General features: G+C 40.5%; 1 long non-coding RNA gene across 1 annotated transcript in view; it reads right to left on the reverse strand.

Annotated features, from left to right (window-relative positions):
* Positions 1–8,341: 8,341 nt before the first annotated feature.
* LOC148115566 (uncharacterized) overlaps positions 8,342–22,855 on the reverse strand; it is a 45,409-nt gene continuing 30,895 nt past the window's right edge. Inside the window, exon 3 of the long non-coding RNA XR_015731974.1 lies at positions 8,342–8,465. This is a non-coding gene — a long non-coding RNA (uncharacterized LOC148115566). The remainder of the gene's footprint in view (positions 8,466–22,855) is intronic.

The following is a 22,855-nucleotide window of genomic DNA, read 5'->3' on the forward strand; positions in this document are numbered from 1 at the left end:
GGGCAGGGCGCATGCATGGGGGTGGGGCGAATCCACAGGGGAGTTTGTGCTTCCATTGCATTTTGGGAGTTCATGCAGGCATGCGTGCATTCGCGCACGTGCGCATGCGCATGCACTTTGGGCACTCAGCAACAAAAAGGTTAACCATCACTCGTCTAGACTCTTCTTAAAAACTTCCAGTGATGGAGCCCTCATGATTTCTGGAGGAAAGCTGTTCCGCTGGTTAATTGTCCTCACTGTTAGGAAGTTTCTTTTTAATTCCAGATAGTTTCTCTTTAAGATTGGTTTCCAAACCATTGTTTCTTGTCCTGCCCTCCGGTGCTTTGGAGAATAATTTGACTCTCTCTTCTATGTGGCAGATCCTCAAATACTGGAATACTGCTATCATGTCTCAAGTGAGTGAACCAAGTGATTTTACCCTTTTTTATGGGTAGAAAAGGATTCCATAGGCATTCTTAGTCTGAACTACCTTGAAGGGCTGACAGATATAGATGCGTATCTTCTCATATTTTGTCCCCATAACCAAATATGTCTATAGCACTTTGGTCTCCAAAGTCCCAATCTAAGAACCTCCATTGGTTCTCAGAGAAAGGGGGACAGGAAGTCACTTGCCATGAAAGTAATGTAGGTAAGATAAGGTATGTCTTCCAAATGCCAGTAATAGCTCCAATTTATGACATTTCTGTGCATTACACTTGAGGATTACTGTTTCCTAAGAATACATGTTGTCATTTTCATTGACCCAAAGAGGCAGGATTTGTACAGGTACCGTAGTCCTCGACTTATGACCACAATTGAGCTCAACATTTATGTTGTTAATACCGTATATGTGGTACCTTGCTCAATAGTAGGAACTGTGAGATGGATCTTGGAGTCCTAGTGGACAACCATTTAGATATGAGCCAGCAGTGTGCAGCAGCTGACAAAAAAGCCAACACAGTTCTGGGCTGCATAAACAAAGGGATAGAATCAAGATCACATGAAGTGTTAATACCACTTTTATAATGCCTTGGTAAGGCCACACTTGGAATATTGCATTCAGTTTTGGTCACCACGACGTAAAAAAGATGTGGAGACTTCTAGAAAGAGTGCAGAGAAGAGCAACAAATATGATTAGGGGACTGGAGGCTAAAACATATGAAGAACGGTTGCAGGAACTGGATATGTCTAGTTTGATGAAGAGAAGGACTAGGGGAGACATGATAGCAGTGTTTCAATATCTCAGGGGTTGCCACAAAGAAGGAGTCAAACTATTCTTCAAAGTACCTGAGGGTAAAACAAGAAGCAATGGATGGAAACCAAACAAGGAGAGAAGCAATTTAGAACTAAGGAGAAATTTCCTGACAGTTAAAACAACTTGCCTTCAGAAGTTGTGAATGTCCCAACACTGGAAGTGTTTAAGAAGATGTTGGATAACCATTTGTCTGAAGTGATGTAGGGTTTCCTGCCTGGGCAGGGAATTGGACTAGAAGATCTCCAAGGTCCCTTCCAACTCTGTTATTCTATTCTATTCTATTCTATTCTATTCTATTCTATTCTATTCTATTCTATTCTATTCTATTCTATTCTATTCTATTCTACTCTACTCTACTCTACTCTACTCTATTCTATTCTATTCTATTCTATAGGTGAGTTTTACCCCACTTTATGACTTTTCTTGCTAGATTTGTTTGTTTGTTTGTTTTTTTAATTTGATTTATATGCCACCCTTCTCCGGAGACTCAGGGCGGCTTACAGTGCGTTAAGCAATAGCCTTCATACTTCTGTATATTTATACAAAGTCAGTTTATTGCCCCCACAAACTGGGTCCTCAATTTACCTACCGTATTTTCCGGCGTATAAGACGACTGGGCGTATAAGACAACCCCCAACTTTTCCTGTTAAAATATAGGGTTTGGGCTATACTCGCCATATAAGACTACCCCTCTTCCAATGCACACCAAATAAAAATTAAAAAACATCAACTGGCTCACCTACAATGTAAAAGCAGCTGTGCTAGACCCAAAATGGCCCCTGCAACAAGCAGGAACCTCACACAGCCACAAAAAGTCCAAAAAAACAACTTTCACACTTTACACACACACAACACAATACAACTGGCTCACCCACAATGTAGAAGCAGCTGTGCTAGACCCAAAATGGCCCCTGCAACAAGCAGGAACCTCACACAGCCACAAAAAGCCCCCCAAAAAACTTTCACACTCTACACACACACAACACAACTGGCTCACCCACAATGTAAAAGCAGCTGTGCTAGTCCCAAAATGGCCCCTGCAACAAGCAGGAACCTCACACAGCCACAAAAAGTCCAAAAAGCCAACTTTCACACTTTACACACACAAAATTCCACATACAGCTTTGTGAAATTTTGTGTGTTTGTGTAGTTAGAGTGAAACACTACAGAAACACACTAAATCTCAGAAAGCTGCACAAATATTGTTTTATTTTATTTTATTTTTATTTTTATATGAAAGCTAAATTTAAAACTTCCTAAACTTTAAATGGCTAGGTCTAAAAAAGAACAACTAAAAAAACCCCAATTGACTATTTTTTTTAAAGCTCCCAAAGGGGAAAAAAACTTACCCAATAGAACAGGGGTCTCTAACCTTGGCAACTTTAAGACTTGTAGACTTCAACTCCCAGAATTCCTCAGCCAGCTTTGCTTTGCTGGCTGAGGAATTCTGGGAGTTCAAGTCCACAACTAACTCCTTGCTTGATTGCAGGCAGGGAGTTAGTTGCTGATGGAATAGATTCAGGCAAGCGAAGCAAGGCAAGCGTTGGGACTAGCAGCTGAGGTAAGCAAGCTGGAGGGGGAAAACTTTTTATCTTTTACATGGCTCTGGCCATCCCAGCTGAGTTGCAGGGAACTCAGCTGGAATCGTCAGAGCTTGGATCGTCAGAGTAAAAGGGAAAAAACTTTTTTCCTTTTACATGGTTTCTGGTAATCCCAGCTGAGTTGCAGGGAACTCAGCTGGGATTGTCAGAGCTGGGATCGCCAGAGCTGGGATCGCCAGAGCCATTTAAGGCTCGTCAGAGCCTTTGGGGCTGGTCTGCCTGGTTACAGGAGAACGACACCCGGCGTATAAGACGACCCCCGACTTTTGAGAAGATTTTCATGTGTTAAAAAGTCGTCTTATACGCCGGAAAATATGGTACCTTAGAAAGGATGGAAGGCTGAGTCAACCTTAAGCCTGGCAAGATTCGAACTTACTTTAATTGCAGGCAGCTGGTGTTAAATTACAGTGCTTTAGTCTGTAGAGCTATCCAGGCTTCACTTGTTAAGTGAATCACTGCAGTTGTTAAATTATTAACAGGGTTGTTGAGTGAATCTGGCTTCCCCATTGACTCTGCTTATCAGAAGCTGACAAAAGGAGATCACGTGACTCTGGGACCCTGCAACCTTCATAAATATGAGTCAGTTGCCAAGCATCCAAATTTTATTCATGTGACCGTGGGGATGCTGCAATGATCATAAGTGTGAAAAACCGTCATAAGTCACTTTTTTTCAATGCCGGTATAACTTTAAACTGTCACTAAATGAACTGTTGTAAGTCAAGGACTACCTGTACTCATTCTGTCCTCAAACTACATATCTCTAAATCTACTCCTGGGATTAGGAAAGATGCAAACAAATGCAATAGCAATTAGCCTGACTCAAAATAACTTTAGACTATGCCACACTAACTAATCAATTGATAGTTTCCAACATGTTGATCTTATGAAAGTCCAATTAGAAATCCAAAATGCTTTCCCAGTCAGCCATAGATCTCCCTAACTTATTGCTTCTCTTCTTTGCTATTATCTTTTTTCCCCCCTTTGACAGCATTAATGGAAAGGATTTCTGCACTGCCTTTCTGTGAATGGGAGAATGAAATAATTCTCTTTAATTTTGCTAATTCTTTTTAAATTATTGCCAGCAAGATTAGTTCAAGGAGACCTGTGAGCCGTGTCATTGCATCATCAGGGACAAAATCCTCTCCTTGGAAATCCTTCAACTGTTGCTGAGTGGTGAAGCCAGGAAGTTTCATTCATTAACTACTTTGTGCATGAGAGGAGAGGGGAGGCGAGGCGAGGATGGGAAAGGAGAGGGGAGGGGAGGGGAGGAGAGGAGAGGAGAGGTGAGGAGAGGAAAGGAGAGGATGAGAGAGGAGGGGAGGGGAGGGGAGGAGAGGAGAGGAGAGGAGAGGAGAAGAGAGGAGAAGAGAGGAGAGGAGAGGAGAGGAGAGGAGAGGAGAGGATGAGAGAGGAGGCGAGGGGAGGGGAGGGGAGGGGAGGAGAGGAGAGGGAGAGGAGAGGCGAGGAGAGGAGAGGAAAGGAGAGGATGAGAGAGGAGGGGAGGGGAGGAGAGGAGAGAAGAAGAGAGGAGAAGAGAGGCGAGGAGAGGAGAGGATGAGAGAGGAGGGGAGGGGAGGGGAGGGGAGGGGAGGAGAGGAGAGGAGAGGAGATGGCCTTCTTACTATAACAGAAGAGCAAAAGAAGAGAGAGAATCAACTATATCAGAGTCACAGGTCTGGTGAAAGCTGAGAAATATGAAAATTGTTAAATAGACTGTGCGCAGGCACAACAAGGTCCAGAGATGCTCTGAACAACTGAGGCTCTCTGGAGTTTTCTGTCCTTTATGAGATATGCAGACAACAACACATATGTACAGTACACCTGCCTTCAAGGCAGCACAACAGAACACAATTAAAGTAGCCAGTTTCTAGGCTAGATCTGTTTAACTGGCACACATTCTATTTTAAATGTTACAGTACGTTTTATTTTAAGATGCTTCTGATACAAAGAAAGAAAGCATCAAAATTGTAACAAAGCCACTTCATTAAAAATAAAATAAGATGGTAATAATCACAGCGGCAATCAAAAGCCTTCTCTGTTTTACCTACGTGAAATGTGCGACCGATGTAAAAAGGAGAAGGACTTCATTTGGACAGTTACAGCTACCATCTTGATTTTTTTTTTTTTTTGAATGGCCCCTGCAGATGCCCAGTTCCTTCCCTATTTCCCTTCTCTTTCTGCTTCTACCTTTCCAATCTGAGTTTAAGACTGGCATTTAACAGAAGCCCCAAGTGGTTAAAGTGCAGTATTGCAGGCAAAACTCTGCCCACAGCCTGGAGCCTGACGGGCTCGAGGTTGATTCAGCCTTCTATCCTTCTGAGGTCAGTAAAATGAGGAGTCAGATTGTTGGGGGCAATATGCTGAGTTTGTAAACCAGAGAGTGCTGTAAAGCATTATGGGATGGTGTCTAGGTCTAAGTGCTATTGCTGTAAGTGCTATTAAGAAGACCCAATATACAGAATATCTGACTGAAAATGTATTTCAGCACATTTCTGTCCAAGAAACCTATGAACCGTGTTAGCCCTCCATAGGCAAGGATCAGGTGTTTTTTAGACTCTGGCTGTCAGATAAATAGGAACTGGACTCAAATAGGTCAAATGGGATTCACTCAAAGAAGAAAAGCAATGTCTGCAGGAAATCCCAGACTTTAATATTACTGTTTAACTTATCAGATATCTGGGAATCTGTTTAACAAACAACAGTCAAGATTTACTTCAGAATAGTTACAGATTTGGGGGGGGGAAAACATTACGGTGAATTATTTCAAGATGGTAAAAAGGTGCTGGTTAGGAAGAATATCAGCAGTAAAATGAATATTTTATGAAGGCTTCCTTTCTTTAAAATAATTCCAACAAGAATTGAATGTAACATTTTAATGCTTATTGCTTAAGTCAGTCAAGAATAGAATAGAATAGAATAGAATAGAATAGAATAGAATAGAATAGAATAGAATAGAATAGAATAGAATAGAATAGAATAGAATAGAATTTTGAGCAAGAGGCTGAGACAATCAGCTACTATTACATGGTCAAATAACAGATTGTGGATGAAGTTTAAGATGTTACAAGATATAAAAGAACAATGTGGATTGGCAGTACTGAAATATTAAACCATATTACCAAGCCAGGTATCTAACCTGGTTTGAAGATTGGATTATATTACTTTACAATTGGATTATATTTATCATGGGACCAGAACTTCCATAAATCACTTTGGCTGGGTGCAAACAAAAAATTAAAGAATGTATTCACTTACAGATATTTTATTGAAAATACAGGTAGTTTTTGACTTACAACCATTCATTAGTGATTGTTCACAGTTACAATGTCACTGAAAAAAAGTGATTTACTATTGGTCCTCTCATTTACAGCCACTGCAGTATTCCCAGAGTCATGTGATCACAATTTGAGCTCTTGGCAACAGAGAAGTATTTATGATTGGTTTCAGGATCCCAGGGTCACATGATCACCATTTGTGACCTTCCCAGTGGGCTTTTGACAAGCAAAGTCAATGGGAGAAGCCTAATTGACTTAGGAACTGCATGATTCACTTAACAACTGCAATGATTCGCTCAACAACCATGGCAAAAAAAAAAGTTGTAAAATTGGGTGCAATTCGTTTAACGACCACCTTGCTTATCAATGGAATTTCTGGTCCCGATTCTAATTGTAAGTTGAGGACTACCTGTAGAAGATAAATACAGAAAAAGATTTAGCCAGATTACCATCGTTCATTTTAAATGTTAAATATTTATTTTCTTCAAGGTGCATCCCAAAGGTGCTTTTTTCAAGAGGCAACTGGACTCTCTGGTTTTTCTTTGAAGATGTTTCACTTCTCATCCAAGAAGCCTCTTCAGCTCTGAATGGATGGTGGGTGGAATCAACAAAATGGATGGGTGGAAAATGATTATTGTAGAATCTTAGAATAATAGAGTTGGAAGGGGCCTAGGAGGTCTTCTAATTCAACCCCCATCTTGAGCAGGAGAACCTACAGACAAATGGCTCTCCATTCTCTTTTTGAAAGCCTCCAGTGATGGAGCATTCACAACCTCTGGAGTCAACCTATTCCATAAAAATTTGGGGTATTAGTTTTACTATGAACTTAACCTGGCACATGTTGTTTTACCGTTGGTATATTACTGTAGTGTTGATAGCCAAAAGATACCATTCATTTTCCAGAAATGGCAGGAAATGCAGTAATCAAGCCATACCATTCTTGTTTGGTGGCAATGTTATAAAAAGTTCAACAATTCTGGAAAGCAATTTATGGTAGAATGAAAGAGATCTTAAAGGTGGAATTCTCTTTTCTGCCAGCTGTTTTTCGGTTAAGCATCACTAAGTCTTGTATTCCTACAAAGTACACAGAGTGAGCTCTGCACATGATAACAGCTGCTAGGATATTTCATGCTGCTTATTGGAAATCACATATAATTCCCTTTTTAGCAGAACGGTAAACTTCACTGCAGGACTATGCATCAATGTCAAAAATAACTTTGTATTTGAAAAATAAGTCTGATACAGAATTTAATTCAACTTGGAAGCTATTCCTTCTGCAGATGGACCTGGAGAGGTTTGGCTTTCACTTTTTTACAAGATTCTTAAAGTAACAGTAACAGAGTTGGAATGGACCTTGGAGGTCATCTAGTCCAACCCCCTGCTCATGCAGGAGACCTATACTAGGTATTCGAACCGCCAAACTGCCGACCTTTCTGATTGACAATCTCAGTGTCTTAGCCACTGAACCACCTAGTCAGGCAATAGACTGAAATATATTAACTGTTCCCTGACTTCTGAATTAATGTAGAAGTTTTTCAGATTGTGGTTCAATTTTCTAATTTGTAAATCTTTTTTCCACCTCCTTTTTGCTTTCCTTGATTCTTTTCTGTTGTGCTTTATGGTTTGTGCTTTTCAATATCTATTAGAAAAAAATTAAAAAAAACTTTAAAACACACACACAAAAAAAACAGTTGCTGTATCACCAGTTTTTCCACCAAGCGAAAAGGAGTGAGTATGGCCAACATCTGTTTTTATAAACTATCTGTTCTGCTATTGATCCCAAAGACACACAGCACACACAAACTCTGAACAAAACTTAGTTTACTCAAATAACACAGTTTTAGCAAATGCCGGCTGTTAATAAGCGTTCTTAACAGCCTGCCAGAATTCCACAGATAAGATAGTCAGAGTCTTACTGGAGTTGGCAGAAAGCCCAGAAACAAGGTTGCAGAGAAATCCCAACAGGATGATTAGCGAACTAAAGTTGTTTCCTGCAGCTTGTTACAAGCTGTGTTCTTTCTTAAATAGGCTAAGGGTGTGGCCAATTAGCCCCAAGCCTTACTCTCGAGGAGACCTCCTCCTGAGGAGCCACTCCTGCCTTTTGGCAGCTCTGCGCGCCCGTACATTGAGAAGAGGCTCCTCCTCTTCATCCTCTTCACTTAAAGGAGCCTCTGGAGGTTCTGAAGGCCCTGGCTGAATTCCTGCCTCTGGCACCACATCTTCTCCAGCCTCCTCGCTGTCCCACTCGAGCGCCAGCTGCACAGGCTGCTGGCGCAGCACCACACCAGCCTCCTCATCATCGGAATCAGCAACAATCCGCGCAGGCCACTGGCGGGCCACAACACTATCAAAAGACTAAAACAAAATGAAGAGAAGCTGTAGTTCAGATGCATACGTTATCTTAAAAGTTTTTGTCTCTCTTTCTTATGGAACATTTTTAGGAATTATAGTGGGTGTTAATTGAAGCAGAAAAGAAACAGAGAACTAGACAGAGTTTCATGCAGCTGTTAAGGCACTGGCCTAAAAACCAGAGTTTTGTATGCGAATGCACTTTCTTTTTCTCTTGTGAAATATTCAGTTGAAACCTTCCTCCTTTTTACAAAGCCACAACACCATTAGAAAAAGAGTGTGGGTGTGCGAGTGGGTGTGTTTTGTGCTCTGAATCAAATTAATCACGGAAGACTTGCAGTGATATTAGCTACCCCTCACTTCTCCCTTTACACCCAAGAATAAAGCAAAGCTATCAAATTAGTTTAGTAAACTTGAATGAAATCCTTGTCCCTTAAGTGAGCTTGGCTAAAAGTTCAATTTGTTCATTTGTCTAAATGTACTGAGTCTCGCACTCTAGTTTGGGAGTTTTGAGAAATACGGTCCAGTGGTAGCAAGGCTGAAAAACCAAGAAGGATACCCTATCACCAAAATTGTGGCATATGACAGCATTCCTCACACACACCCCATCCCCGGTATCCCACTACTCTACTACTTAAACCATCGTCTTCAGCAGGTGGACCTTGGAGGACCATTGAGCATTACAAATTCTCTCAATGCATCACAATTACCCCAACACCTGTGCTAAATAAGTTTGCGCTGAACTCCTGTGAAAATTCACAGAGCGCTCAATAGCCCTTGAAATTTCTCATTTTAAACTCTTGGCAAACAGGCTGAGTGCTCCCACATCTATGGAGCTCAGGATGAAGCGTGGCAGAAAATTGTTTTGAACTCTTCAGCCTTGGTTCCACTGTCCAAAAAAAAGAAAAAAGGCCCTTAGAAACCCATTTCTGTCCCTTGTTATCTAATTATAAGCCATTCAGATGGAATTAATTGCAAAGCCTCTGGGGCTGAAGCTAAAGCAGACCTAGTTGGATATATCATATTTTTGAAATCTCTTCAGCTCTCTCATCTTAGGTGATATCTTGGCCTTCTTTTGCCATGATTGTGGGAGGCTCACTACAGCATGCAAGACTCTCCACCACAATGAGGTATTGCCAACTCCCAATGACATATGGGCCACTCAAGGCATAATTGCTATAAGCATCAGACAAGACAGGGTTTCTAATCTTCAGTATAATAGGAGAAAAGTATGGTGTACATTCTTGGCCTTTGGACTAAGATGACATCTAGTTATTATTTATTCTATTTATTATTTCATGGGAAATAATCATATTTATAAAAAATAATTTGACATTTAAATAAAACTTTCCCCCTCTCCTTCCTTCCTCCCTCCCTCCCTCCCTTCCTTTCTCTCTCTTCCTTTCTCTTCCTTCATTCCTCTTTCTTTTCCTTCCTTCCTTCTTTTCCTTTCTTTCTTTCTCTCTCTCTCTTTCTCTTCCTTCCTTCCTCTTTTCCTTCCTTCCTTCTCTTTTCCTTCCTTCCTTCTTTTTTCTCTCTTCCTTTCTCTTCCTTCATTCCTTTTTCTTTTCCTTCCTTCCTTCTTTTCCTTTCTTTCTTTCTCTCTCTCTCTTTCTCTTTCTCCTTCCTCTTTTCCTTCCTTCTCTTTTCCTTCCTTCCTTCCTTCTCTTTCCCTTCCTTCCTTCTTTTCTCTCTCTTCCTTTCTCTTCCTTCATTCCTTTTTATTTTCCTTCCTTCCTTCTTTTCCTTTCTTTCTTTTTCTCTCTCTCTCTCTTTCTTCCTTCCTCTTTCCTTCCTTCTCTTTTCCTTCCTTCCTTCCTTCCTTCCTTCCTTCCTTCCTTCCTTCCTTCCTTCCTTCCTTGCCTAAAGCAAATCATTTTGGATCTTTGTCTCTATCACTTAAACCATTAAAAAAAAAAAAAACTTCTGTAGTGTCTCAATCTCTGGGAAATGGTGGAGAGAGAGAAAAAAAATCCCCACCAAGAGGCAGAGCAATAGATTGATGTTTAAGTGGTTAGAAGCATTTTCCCTGGGCTGGTGTCAGTAGTTGGATGAGGAATATTAAGAGATCAGACCATATTAATCTTTCTTTCACCATCTAAGCAGGACCACAGCATGGCTGAGTGTTATGTCAAAGCAAAAGCACTAGAACTTAAGACTTTGACTTGTGTGATAGGCCAACTTCATTTATTTAACCAAGTCAGGAAGTTTAACTATCTGCTTCTTTCTTTAGCTGTGCCAGCATTTGGCTTCTAGAGTCCTTATAATTCCCACAGAGTAATTGCATTTCTGAAAATAGCCTCCTCAAAAAGACAGAACTTGACCAGTATTTAGCAATGGGAGGCCCACTATTAGTTAGAGTGGCTGCTGTGTAATCCTTTTTAAAGCAAGGAAGGATTCTCTCTCTTTTTTTCCCCCTCTCACACACAAGCACATATATAAACACACAAGTATGCACACACTTTGTGATTGCTATGCTCTTGATAAACAGCATTGGAGAAACTAGTGAAAAACCAGTCATAATGCTTCATGGCGATGAATCAATACAAGAATTGAGTGTTTCTTAGTTTATTTGCTTCTCCCAAAAAATACAACAACTTCTTTTTCATGGTTGATTTGTCTGGTTACGTTACAATATTGATGCGCTTGGTGCATTTATTCATCAGACCTAAGCAGGGTTGCCTAGTTCCAACTTAGAAAAATCAGGTGTAATTTTAGATGATTCTTCCCCCCACATCTGGCAACTCCAGATGTGTTGGGATCCTAGTATTCTAAGGACTGCCATGGTGATTTCTTGTCATGGTTGGCCTTCTTCCAGAATTTTTTCCCCCAATTTTTTAGATTTGCTTATATCTTCAGGCACTCTAAAATAGGGATGCCAAACTCAATTTCATTGAGGGCTGCACCAGGGTTGTGTTTGACCTTGGGGGTCTTGGGTGGGCATGGCCAGGGTGGATGTGGCAACTTGATGTCACTCAAGTCAGGGGCACCTGTGGTGGTTCAAGCACTTTGCCAGTGAAAACGGGCTCCTGAGCTCCGTTTTCAACTGCAACAGCTTTCTGCAAACCTCTACCAGCTAAAATGGAGCTCGGGAGTGCCTCAGGTGGCCCTCCCAAGCTCCATTTTTGCTGTAAGAGGCACCGTGGGCCAGTCCTTTGATGTTTCCAGGTCAGCCTCATGGGCTAGATCTAAGCACCCCACCAACGGGCCTTAACACTGTTCTAAAATACTGAAAAGGAGGGAAATACTAGATTTGGCTTACTTTATTGATTTATATCATACTCTTCCTGTATTTCTACAGCTTACAGTACTCAACCAAGACTAAGATAATTATGATTTTTTTTCTGGGTTTGTCTGAGAAGAGAACCAGTATGATATAGTGGTTAAAGCATCAAGCTAGAAACTGGGAGTTTGTGAGTTCTAGTCCTGCCTTAGACACCAAGGGTGACTTTGGGCCAGTCATTGTCTCTCATTGTCTCCTTCCTGCCCTAGGAAGGAGGAGGCAAAGGCAAACCACTCCTGAAATGTTACCAGGAAAACCCTAGGAACTTGTCCAGGCAATTGCCAAGAGTCAGTATTGACTCAAAGGCAATAATAACAATAAACAATAGTTGATAAGAAAGACAAAAACAAGTCAGCATAGTGGATGTGGCAGTATCTAAAGACAGCAGAATAGAAGAAAAAGAACTGGAGAAAATCACAAAATACAAAGATCTGCAAATAGGAGTAGAATAACTATGGCAAAAGAAAGCAAAGGTAGGCACATTGGGTGCAACTCCAAAACATCTGGAGCACCATTGAATATGATCAGCATTGACAAAATCACCATCAATCAATTGCAAAAGGCAGCTTTACTTGGAGCACCTTACATCCTGTGCTGATGTTGTTATATCCTTTAACAACATCAAACAATATTTACTTATCCCAGGTCCTTGTGAAGCACTTGATAGGTGGATAAAAATGCCAAATCCAGTCTAAACATCTGGCTAACTATGCAGGAAATCATAATAACAGCCATGGTGGCACAATGGTTAGATTGCAGTATTGCAAGCTAATTCTGCCAACTGCTAGCAGTTCGATCCTGACAGGCTCAATGTTGACCCAGCCTTCCATCCTTCCATGGTTGGTAAATTGAGGACCCAGATTGTTGGGGGCGATATTTGTAAACCACTCAGAGAGGACCGTAAAGCACTATGAAGCAGTGTATAAGTCTAAGTGCTATTGCTATAATAAGAACAACACAGAACAAAAACTTTGTCTTACCCAATTTTAGGCCACAGCATGGTTGTTTTGTTTGTGGTTCAGTGGATCTTACAAACTCAAACTCTATCTTCTGTGACATGCATTGGAAAAAGAAAAAAATATCTAAACCTGTGCTGGCTTCTTATCTGGGGAACTTGAATAAATGTAGAAAAAGCATCCAGAAGTAACATTCAGTCTGGAGCCTGTCAAACATCTGCTCCAAGCGAAACTACATTTGAAGACATTTAGAAGATTCATGCAGAATGAAATATAGTGTATCCTTTTGAACAGGGAAGAAGTATAATCATGTGTTTATTGTTATTAGATTTTTATCCCAACTGTGATAGACATACACATGCACAAATATCTCAAGTCAGCAAATATACCTAGTATTCCTGCCCTCTATTTTCCCCACAACAACTGGGCCAAAGTTACCTAGCCAGCTTTCAAACACGAGAGATTGATTTTTTTTAATAAAATAAATTTCTGTTCCTGAAATGGAAAAAAAAAAGCAAAGGGTGTTCTATTTATATATTTATTATTTTGTTGGTACTGTATACCAGACTTCTACTGCAGGGAGTCCAGAGCGATGTACTGTGGAAAAACAATAAATGATCTTCACTAAAACACTCTACCCGAAAATAAAACCATAAAATTGATTAATCGCACAGTGTTTAGCTGTAGAACAAATTCAAACCCATTTTTTTAAAGCAAAAACTTTATACTAGATGGCCGAGTCCTGCAGCAATTGTTATTCTGCAACCGCCTAGCCTAAACAAGCATGTTTTTAAGCCAGGCAGTATTGGGGGCTGCCACAATTCCCCAAGTCCATAAAACATAGGGAGGTGCTTAAAAATATGTTATTTCTTTCCCCTCAAACTGTTCACTGCAATCAAAAGGTAGGGCTATCGGTTCTTTAAACATCTCAGTGTGATGTCTTCCTGAAGCAGCCAACATAGGGAGAGGTTTTCAATTTTTCTAGTAAGCTTCAGAAGGTTGAGAGTCATAGCTCAGCTGCTTCAGAGAAGGAAGTTTGGGTTTCAACTCCTCTTGATCCTGCAAGCTTCAGTTGTCAGTTCAGGATTGCTAATATAAAGGAACTTCCACCCTTGGTATGCTAAACAGGTTGTTCAGCTGTTTTGGAAAACAGTACAGTAACAAGGCTTGGGAAAAGGTTAAAAGTGTTTGTTTATTAAACTTACAGGCTGCCCAATTTCATCCTGACTCTGGGCAGTGTACAATAGAAAATAATTTAAAAGTAAAATAATACCGAGACGGTGCAAAACAAATATCCAGAAAAGCAATATCTCTCCATTCATAACCATTTCTACAAGAAAAGCGGCTGTTGTGTACTTAATTCATTTCATTTCTTGTTATCCTTCTCTTCTCCTCAAATAGCATTCGAAGTGATTCTCGGAAAGAATTACAAGCTGAATTTAAACAATCCCAATTTGCATGTAAAACCAAGAGAGGGAAGAGAGGTGATATTATGGATACTTTTAAAATATTAGTCAGCAGGAAGAAGGCAAATAAGAGCCGCTAAATAAAATCTGCAAGAACCAGGTTTGACCTCATGCCTGGAAAAATAAGGTGGCAAAGTATTTTGCAGAATGGAAGTCAGTAGCAATGGCACAGCTCTTTATACTGTAGATGATCATCACCATCGTTTAACGACCCCATAATTCCTTGCGGGGTGGAGTCTGGGCAACTGAATGGAGCTAGCAGAGTGTTTACTGGCCGGATGCCCTTCCTGACACCAATGTGGAGATTTGTTCAGCAGATATATGCTCATTGTGCCCTGAGAGAGAAATATCTGCCTCTACCTAGGATTGAACTCACAGCCTCCTGATTGTGAGATGAGAGTTCCACCTCTAGGCCACTGCACCACTCCAACAGCACATCTCCTTATAAATGGTTTGTCTAATTTCAGAACAGAGAGGAAATCAGAAGCACACCTTCCTGGATGTGCTTAGAGCAGTTATTCTCAACTTTGGATACTATAAGATGCATGGACTTCAATTCCCAGAATTCTCCAAAAGAGGGGCAATTTTCAATGATATAATCATGGCCACCATCTTGACTTTCTATACATCCTTGATATTTCTACTCAAACCATGGTGCTTCTTTCTGAAAAAATAAAGATACTCCTGACCTGAGTCACTTTCCAATTAATGCACTTTTCTTGGCAGTATTATGGATACTGTAATGTTAGGTACCAGCTTATTACAGGATATTTTCTTGATTTCTTAGGTCATTAAAATATTAGCTGATCAGCCAACATTAGCTAGGTGTTTCCATTTGCTGAGACTTTCCTAGGGTGCAGCTTGCCTATGAAATCAACATATGCAATTTTTGTGCCACAGTACACCATTTTTGTTCTCTTCTCTGGGGTTATATTTCTTTCTTTCTTTTTTCTTTTTTAGTAATAGCTACATTACCATCCTAGATGATATCAGCTGCTGATATAAATTTGCTCTCCAACTTAATAGCGAGCTGTAGGCAAATGACCTTTACATCTTCGCATGTATACCATTTAGAACTTGGTGTAGTGAAAATCCCACGCCAGAGGAAAAATAGCACATCAACAATAGTAATATAGTTAATGATGTCCCTCCATTGATAAACACATCAATAAGAAGGGCGGCACTTTTTGGTGGAAGTGTTTTTCAACACTGGTGTGAAGTGATGCAGGGTTTCCTGCCTGGGCAGGAGGTTGGACTAGAAGACCTCCAAGGTCCCTTCCAACTTTGTTATTATATTATATTATATTATATTCTAACCTTGGCAACTTTAAGATGTGTGGACTTCAACTCTCAGAATTCCCCAGCCAGCTGGGGAATTCTAGAAGTTGAAGTCCATACATCTTGAAGTTGCCATGGTTGAAAAACATTGATGTATGGTGATTTCCAGGACTTCTGCCCTTTTACCTTTGGGTTATTGTATCATATGATGAAAATTTTGGTGGCCTGGAAGACCAACTATTTACCATAGCAGCAGTCTTATTGCCTTCCACAAGCCTTTGCTGCATTGATCTGATGTCACTAAACTTTAGCGGGAGGGGAACAATGTTTCCCTTTTGTTGTTGTTTTAGGCCAAGCATGGAATTGACATTGATGGCTGTCGTTATAAAATAAAACAGCCACTTGAATTCCCAATTTCTAATTGAACAGCTGAGAACGCAGGCAGGCATTAGGGACTTGTTTATGGATCACTCATCAGTTCAAGAACTGGAAAACCCTTTTGGGAGCTGGTAAAGGAGGAAAGGCCATTTAAAATACATTGTAAATGCTCCGTTGCGCAATTAATGAACGAAACCTTGTGAGCGGTGGATGCATTTATAAAATAAACACGACTCAACCACCTCGCCTCTTATTTTTCTGTTGGAGAGTTGAATGCAAAAAGGGAAAGAACAAAAAAATCCCAAAGACCTTTTTACTTCCATCACAAGAAGTTAACAGAGAGTCTTCCACAACTGACAGCATGTCCATGAGTCTTCCACAACTAATCAACCAAAGGAACAACTTGCCTTCGGAAGTTGTGGGAGCTTCATCACTGGAAGCTTTCAAGAAGAGACTGGACTGCCATCTGTGAGAAATGGTGTAGGGTCTCCTGCTTGAACTGCCATGAAATGACAGTCAGAGCCATTTAAACAGAGAGGATTTTTTTTTTCTATAGAAAGCTTCCCTTTCTATTAGTAAAAATTAGTTGCATGCAAATAATTTATGGAGAGCCTCAGATTCTAGGTAGTTCATGGTTATAAAGGCAGCTACAAAATACCACCTACAACCCACTTTCGCTGTCTTTTTGGAGGTCAAGGGGACCTTTCAGCTAAATGTTCACACCATTAGTGATAAAACACATAAATCATCCTAAAATGAACTTGTTGAATTAGTATGTGGGTTGTGTTGCGGTTAACAATTGTTTTTTTTCTCACCACTCTGAATTTTGCAAGAAAATTCTCCTGTAAAAAAACAAAAACAAAAAAAACAAACCATAATCTCAAAGCAGGATCAACATAGTGTCCAAAAATATTTTTTGTGGTGGGGAAAAAAGGTTTTAAAAAATGCAAAAGTATTTTTTTTTTTAAATTGCAGGTAGATGTGGAAATGGGGAATAGAAGTATGTATGACTTATCTGGAATTTAAGTGGTTTCTGTAAAATGTTTTCTCTATCTAAACTGAGGTCAATCACCTAAGGATTGTTCTTATTGGCCCCACGCTGTGGTGACCTCAACTAAGTTCTCCATCTATCTCAGAAGCTCTCCCTTTTTCCTCTTTTTTAAAAAAATTACTACTTAAAGAAAGTCACCCGCTGTCAACAAGGGTGAAATAAAACATGGGGGAGGTGGGGGAGCTGGTCACTCTGAATTTGGCTGTCACACACAGTCTGTGAACAATATGGAGGGCATCTGTACCTGTGGCATTCTTTTACACAACCATTCACTCCTGTCTGAAGGAAGTAGTCATCCATCTCAAACTCCCACTCAAGCTTTCCCTTGCAATTTGAGATACTCGAACCGACTCTGACATGATGATCCATTTCATTCAATTCCAAAGCAGTTTTTATCTTTTAGAACAATTATTTGGGGAGACATGATAGCAGTGTTTCAATACCTCAGGGGCTGCCACAAAGAAGAGGGAGTCAAGCTATTCTCCAAAGCACCTGAGGCCAGGAACAAAAAGCAATGGGTGGAAATTAATCAAGGAGAGAAGCAACTTAGAACTAAGGAGAAATTTCCTGACAGTTAGAACAATTAATCAGTGGAACAACATGCCTCCAGAGGTTGTGAATGTTCCAACACTGGAAATTTTTAAAGAAGATGTCGGATAACCATTTGTCTGAAGTGGTGTAGGGTTTCCTGCCTAAGCAGGGGGTTGGACTAGAAGACCTCCAAGGTCCCTTCCAACTCTGTTATTCTATTCTATTCTATTTGAAAAATCCATTTTGGATAGCTCAAGAAGCAGGGTTATTTGTTTTTTTTAATGCAGGTACCCCTTATTGGTACTTTTTCACCAGGCAACCTCCCCAAATAAAGGTGTATAAATTCATGTTATAAATGATTCAGACAATGAATCACTTTGACAAAATTAGTTCTTTGTATAATTATTTATGTGGATAACTACTCTCTATGCACATAAATAATCAATGCTTTGCTCTTGAAGGGGGATGAAAATGGCATTAGTCAAGACAAGTAAATTACTTTTACTCAATCCTACTTTCCCAGGGAACATAAACTATCAGCTCAACCATAAAAACATTTAGACATAGGAATGTTGATTAGGGACAGGTATAATGCTGGGAAATAAGACCATTAAACAAAAACACCTGGAGAATAGTAACTTTTTTATACCATGAGCCATAGTGGCACAGTGGTTAGAATGCATTACTGCAAGTTACTTCTCCTGACTGCAGTTCGGCAGTTCAATTCTCACCTGCTCAAGGTTGACTCAGTCTTCCATCCATTCTAATGTTGGTAAAAATGAGGACCCAGATTCTTGGGTGCAATATGCTGACTCTGTAAACCGCGATGGTGGCGGGTAGTTCGGAGAACCGGTAACAGAAATCCCTGCCCCTCCCCCCATGCCCAGCTGAACAGCGCGATCATCAGAGGCTTTTTTTTTTTACTTTTAAAAGCATTTTTTCAGCTGAAGAAAAAATGCTTTTAAAAGTAAAAAAAAAAAAAAATCCTCTGATGATCGCATGGCTCAGTTGGGATCGTCAGAGGCTTTTAAAAACATTTTTTCTACAACCTCTTCGAGATTGTAGAAAAAAATGCTTTAAAAAGGCTCTGACGGTTCCAGCTGATTTGCCTGATCCTCAGAGCCTTTTAAAAGCATTTTTTTACAACCTCTTCAGCCGAAGAAGTTGTAGAAAAAATGCTTTTAAAAGTCTCTGACAATCCCAGTTGAGTTGCCTGATCGTCAGAGGCTTTTTTTTCTTTTAAAAGCAAAAAAAAATGCTTTTAAAAGAAAACAAAAGCCTCTGACGAAAAGGTTGTAGAAAAAATGCTTTTAAAAGTAAAAAAAATAAAGTTGGCCACGCCCACCCAGTCACATTTCACCCCTCCCCCCACCAAGCCACACCCACAGAACCGGTAGTAACAAATTTTACATTTCACCACTGGAGCTAATGCTATTTTATTCAAAGAACACAGCCTTGGTCTAAGTCAGTGTCTGTCCACCTTGGCAATTTTAAGAAGTCTCGACTTCAACTTCCAGAATTCTTAGCCAGCATGCTGGCTAGGGAAATCTGGGAATCAAAATCCAAACAACATAAATTTGCCAAAGTTTAAAAATACTGAACTAAGTCAATAAGCCATTGTTTTAGTATCACCCTCTTTATCTCAATATCCTTATCTCAGCAATTGCTGTGCTGCTAATAACCAATCAATTATTCTTGTTGTGCTAATCATATGGATATTGTAATAGCCGCAACTTTATATAACATGATTACTAGCAGAAAGGCCAACTTTGGTTCTTTTATTGTTCAAAGACAATATCTGCGCCAAGAGTCTTTGGTGCTCTCTCAGTCTGGTTGTTTGCTTGCAGACATTTCATAAGCTAACAAGGTAACATGATCAGTGAGGGTGAGGTTTGTTGCATGTTTATATGCAGTTTTATATGCAGTTACAGTATATGCAGTTTTAAACCCAGGTAGTAGTTTCCTCTGTGGTGGTTCCTAAAAATCTTAAGATTTTATTTTTATCGGGAAAGTGGAAATAAAGGAAGGTGTCAGGGTTCCAAGTAATGGAAGAAAACTCCAAGGTTTGAGTTTCCTTAAAATTCCATTTTATTAAAAATGTCATATTGGCCCATCTGGGAAAACCCGAATCTGAAAGTTTCCAGGTTTTCCCACCCAAAGGGAAGTTCAAATCCCTGCCCAACACCCACATGTCTAACACATGGTCCAATCAAAGCACCGTCCCAACTGGAGATGCCTCCCAGTTCCAGCCATCCAGGTGCAGGGCAAGATGTCCTTGACTCTCTGAAAAAGGAATGTTATTATGACTATATATCACCCATGCTCTATACAATCCCCCCTCCCAGTTTCCCACAGTAGTAAATGTGGCAGGCCTGAAGATCCAACAAAAAAGATGGCTTCCAGGCCTGACAGAAGGGTTAGGACTCAGGGGTCTCAAACTGGCAGCCCACAGGCCAGATGTGTTACACCCACCCCAACTCTGCAATGGGGAAAAACATCACAAAACATCACATGATAGCAACATGACACAGCAAATTTGACATCAGTGGGTTAGGTGAACGGGCCTATTATTATTCTTAACCACCCTACCTCCTAATATGAAACACCCCCTTCAGCCCTATACCTCCAGTCACTTGCCAGACATTTCACTGGCCAGATATCCTGTGCCTCTGAGGCACAATTATAAATAAATTATAGCCTCTGACTCACAAAGACATTTAATAAAATCTAGTTTGCCTTTATTCTGCTAAAAAGAGTATTTAAATTTTGCTCCTGCTATGAAACCAGACACACACTTTTCTGGGCCAGGCAGGAACTCTAACCATTACTTTAAAACTAGTTCACTTGATAGTAAAACTAGGCCCTCCATAACACACATTCAGGGGTGAAATCCATCAGGTTCTGACAGGTTCTGGAGAATTGGTAGCGAAGATTTTGAGTAGTTTGGAGAATCGGAAAATACCACCTCTGGCTGGCCCCAGAGTGGGGAGGGAATGGGGAATTTGCAATATCCTTCCCCTGGAGTGGGGTGAAATGGAGATTTTGCAGTATCCTTCCCCTGCCACATCCACCAAGCCACAGCACACCATGCCCACCAAGCCACGGCCACAGAACTGGTAGTAAAATAATTTGGATTTCACCACTGCACACAATGTATATTTTCTTTCTTTTCTTAAAGGAAAACATCATTAGTGAACATGAAAAAATTCATGTCTATTTTCCAGAAAGGTCAAGAACTCAATAAATGCCAGTCCTACTAGCTGTTACCTCTTCCAGATAAGTGTTGATAAGTGAAGCTTTCCCATTCTATTTTTATTGATGAAGGTTGGCCTCCCTAAGAACCCTGTCTCTGAGGAAACTGGATGCAGCAGGTTATGGACAGCTGGGGGGAAGATTATATCAAGGTCCCAGGTGATGCTTTCGCTGTAAACCATCTGGGGGAGTTCAGATCATTAAAGTGTTTGTTTGTCTTGAGCAGATCTGCCCAAGTCTTCCAGAAGGTTAGTTGGCCTACTCTTCACCAGTGTCTCAGCATTGTCTCTGGGGACTCATTAGCTCAGGCAGAGGACCTTTGGGTTATAATATCTGGCAAACCTTTAAAACATAGAAGCTGATATTTCCAATTCTCTGTGAACATTTGCGTCTTGTGTGCATAAAAACATACATTGTCATATCACATGATAAGCAACTGGTCCCAGCCAGGTCCTGTTGCCATCCCCAAGTTGATCTCCCCCATCAAATATGCCAGAGGGGGGTGGGGAAAAGACTAATTCCTGGGACTGAAGAAATTGTTCTGTTCTGAAAGTTAATTCAATAATATTATACACCTGAGCAATCAATGGAAAACGTTATTGATGGTTACTGTAATGTAATGCAATACTTTTTTTTTCATGAAATCATAAAATTGGAAGGCGCAACAAGGATCATCTAGTCCAACCTCTCTGAAACGGGCAAGAAAAAATATAAAAGGTGGCTGACCTGATACTCAACCTTAACTAATAAATAAATAAAAATAAAACATGGAAAGGGCCAAGCCAAACTGGCTGTCTGGAGATTAGTTCAAGCCCAAACTATCAAACCTGCCACAACTTAAATCTCTAAATAAAAATGATCCTTGGCTCCATTTGTTGAGAAAGGTATAGTTTATTAGAGAGCAAGTGTAGTGTAGTAGTACAAAGCCAGAACTGAAAATTGCATGGCAAATTCCCGAAGATCTATTTTTCTCTCCCTTAACTGTCTCTCATTGCCCACCCCAAGGTAACCAATCAGGTTCAGGCAAGATATTTTCATAACAGTGAGGTCAAGTATAATTTGGTATCAGCCCCCTCAAGGTGACCTTGAGGCAGCATCTCAAGGAGATGTTTTCCAAAGCAATTTTTTCCAAAGCAATTTTCGATTTCCAAAGCATTCCCCTTTCCATCTCCCTTCCCACAGTTCATGGCAGTCTGTCACCACCTAGCAGTGAAGCACAAGTAAGCAGAAGGTGTCATCTGACATCCGAAACAATCTTGCACTTCCTGAAGAGAACTTAAGAACATCTCTCAATCTTCTTCTTTCCAGACCAAACATGCTAAGCTCCTTCAGCCTATCCTCATAGAGCAGGATAAGCTCAATTTCATTGAGGGTTGCATCAGGGGGCCTGGGATGGGCATGGTTGGGGTGGGCATGGCCAGATTCACGTTACTCGTGTGATCAAATGCCAGTTTTGCTAGTAGTTTATTTTGCTAGCACTCTGCCACAAGCAGCCCTGCCGGGCTCTGTTTTCGCTGGCAGAGGGCTGCAGGAGGCCATCACAGCTGAAAACAGAGCCCAGGAGTGCTGCATTCAGGCCTCCCAAGCTCCATTTTTGCTGGCAGAGGCACTGCGGGCCAGTCCTGCACTGTTTCCAGGGTGACCCCACAGGCCAAATCTAAGCTCCGCATGAGCCGGATCTGTTCTGTGGGCCTTGAGTTCGACACCCCTGTCATAGAGCATGTTTTCAGATCCCTTGTATCTTCCCTATTACCACTCTGAGCCCTCTTTACTCTGTCAATATCCTTCTGGAAATGGGATGGCCTGAATTGTATTGACTTGAAAGAAAAAAAAATTACTTTGCATGTCTTTGATAAAATGTTGCAAGAACACATAACAGAAGGGTTTTTTTTTAAAAAAAATAATAAATTATTTTCAAATAAGAAATCCACGTAATTATGTAATTACCAATAAAAACAGAAGCCCTGAAAGTTTGAAAGGCCAACTCATCAAGAACAATGAAAATTGCCCTGGAACTTAAAAATAGGATTGGTGAGCTTATTCTAGGGAGTGAACTGAAAAGAAACTTTGAAACTGTTCTCAGTTCAATAACACAAAGAATAATGATTAGCTGGCACCGTGTGGTGCATACACACAACAATGATAGGGAATACCATAATCAATCAATTTAATTAAGGGCTCATTCCATATTCTGGTTTAAT

Source organism: Pantherophis guttatus, chromosome 2 (assembly GCF_059756535.1).
Source record: "Pantherophis guttatus breed Tessera chromosome 2, ASM5975653v1, whole genome shotgun sequence".
Classification (NCBI taxonomy): Eukaryota; Metazoa; Chordata; class Lepidosauria; order Squamata; family Colubridae; genus Pantherophis; species Pantherophis guttatus.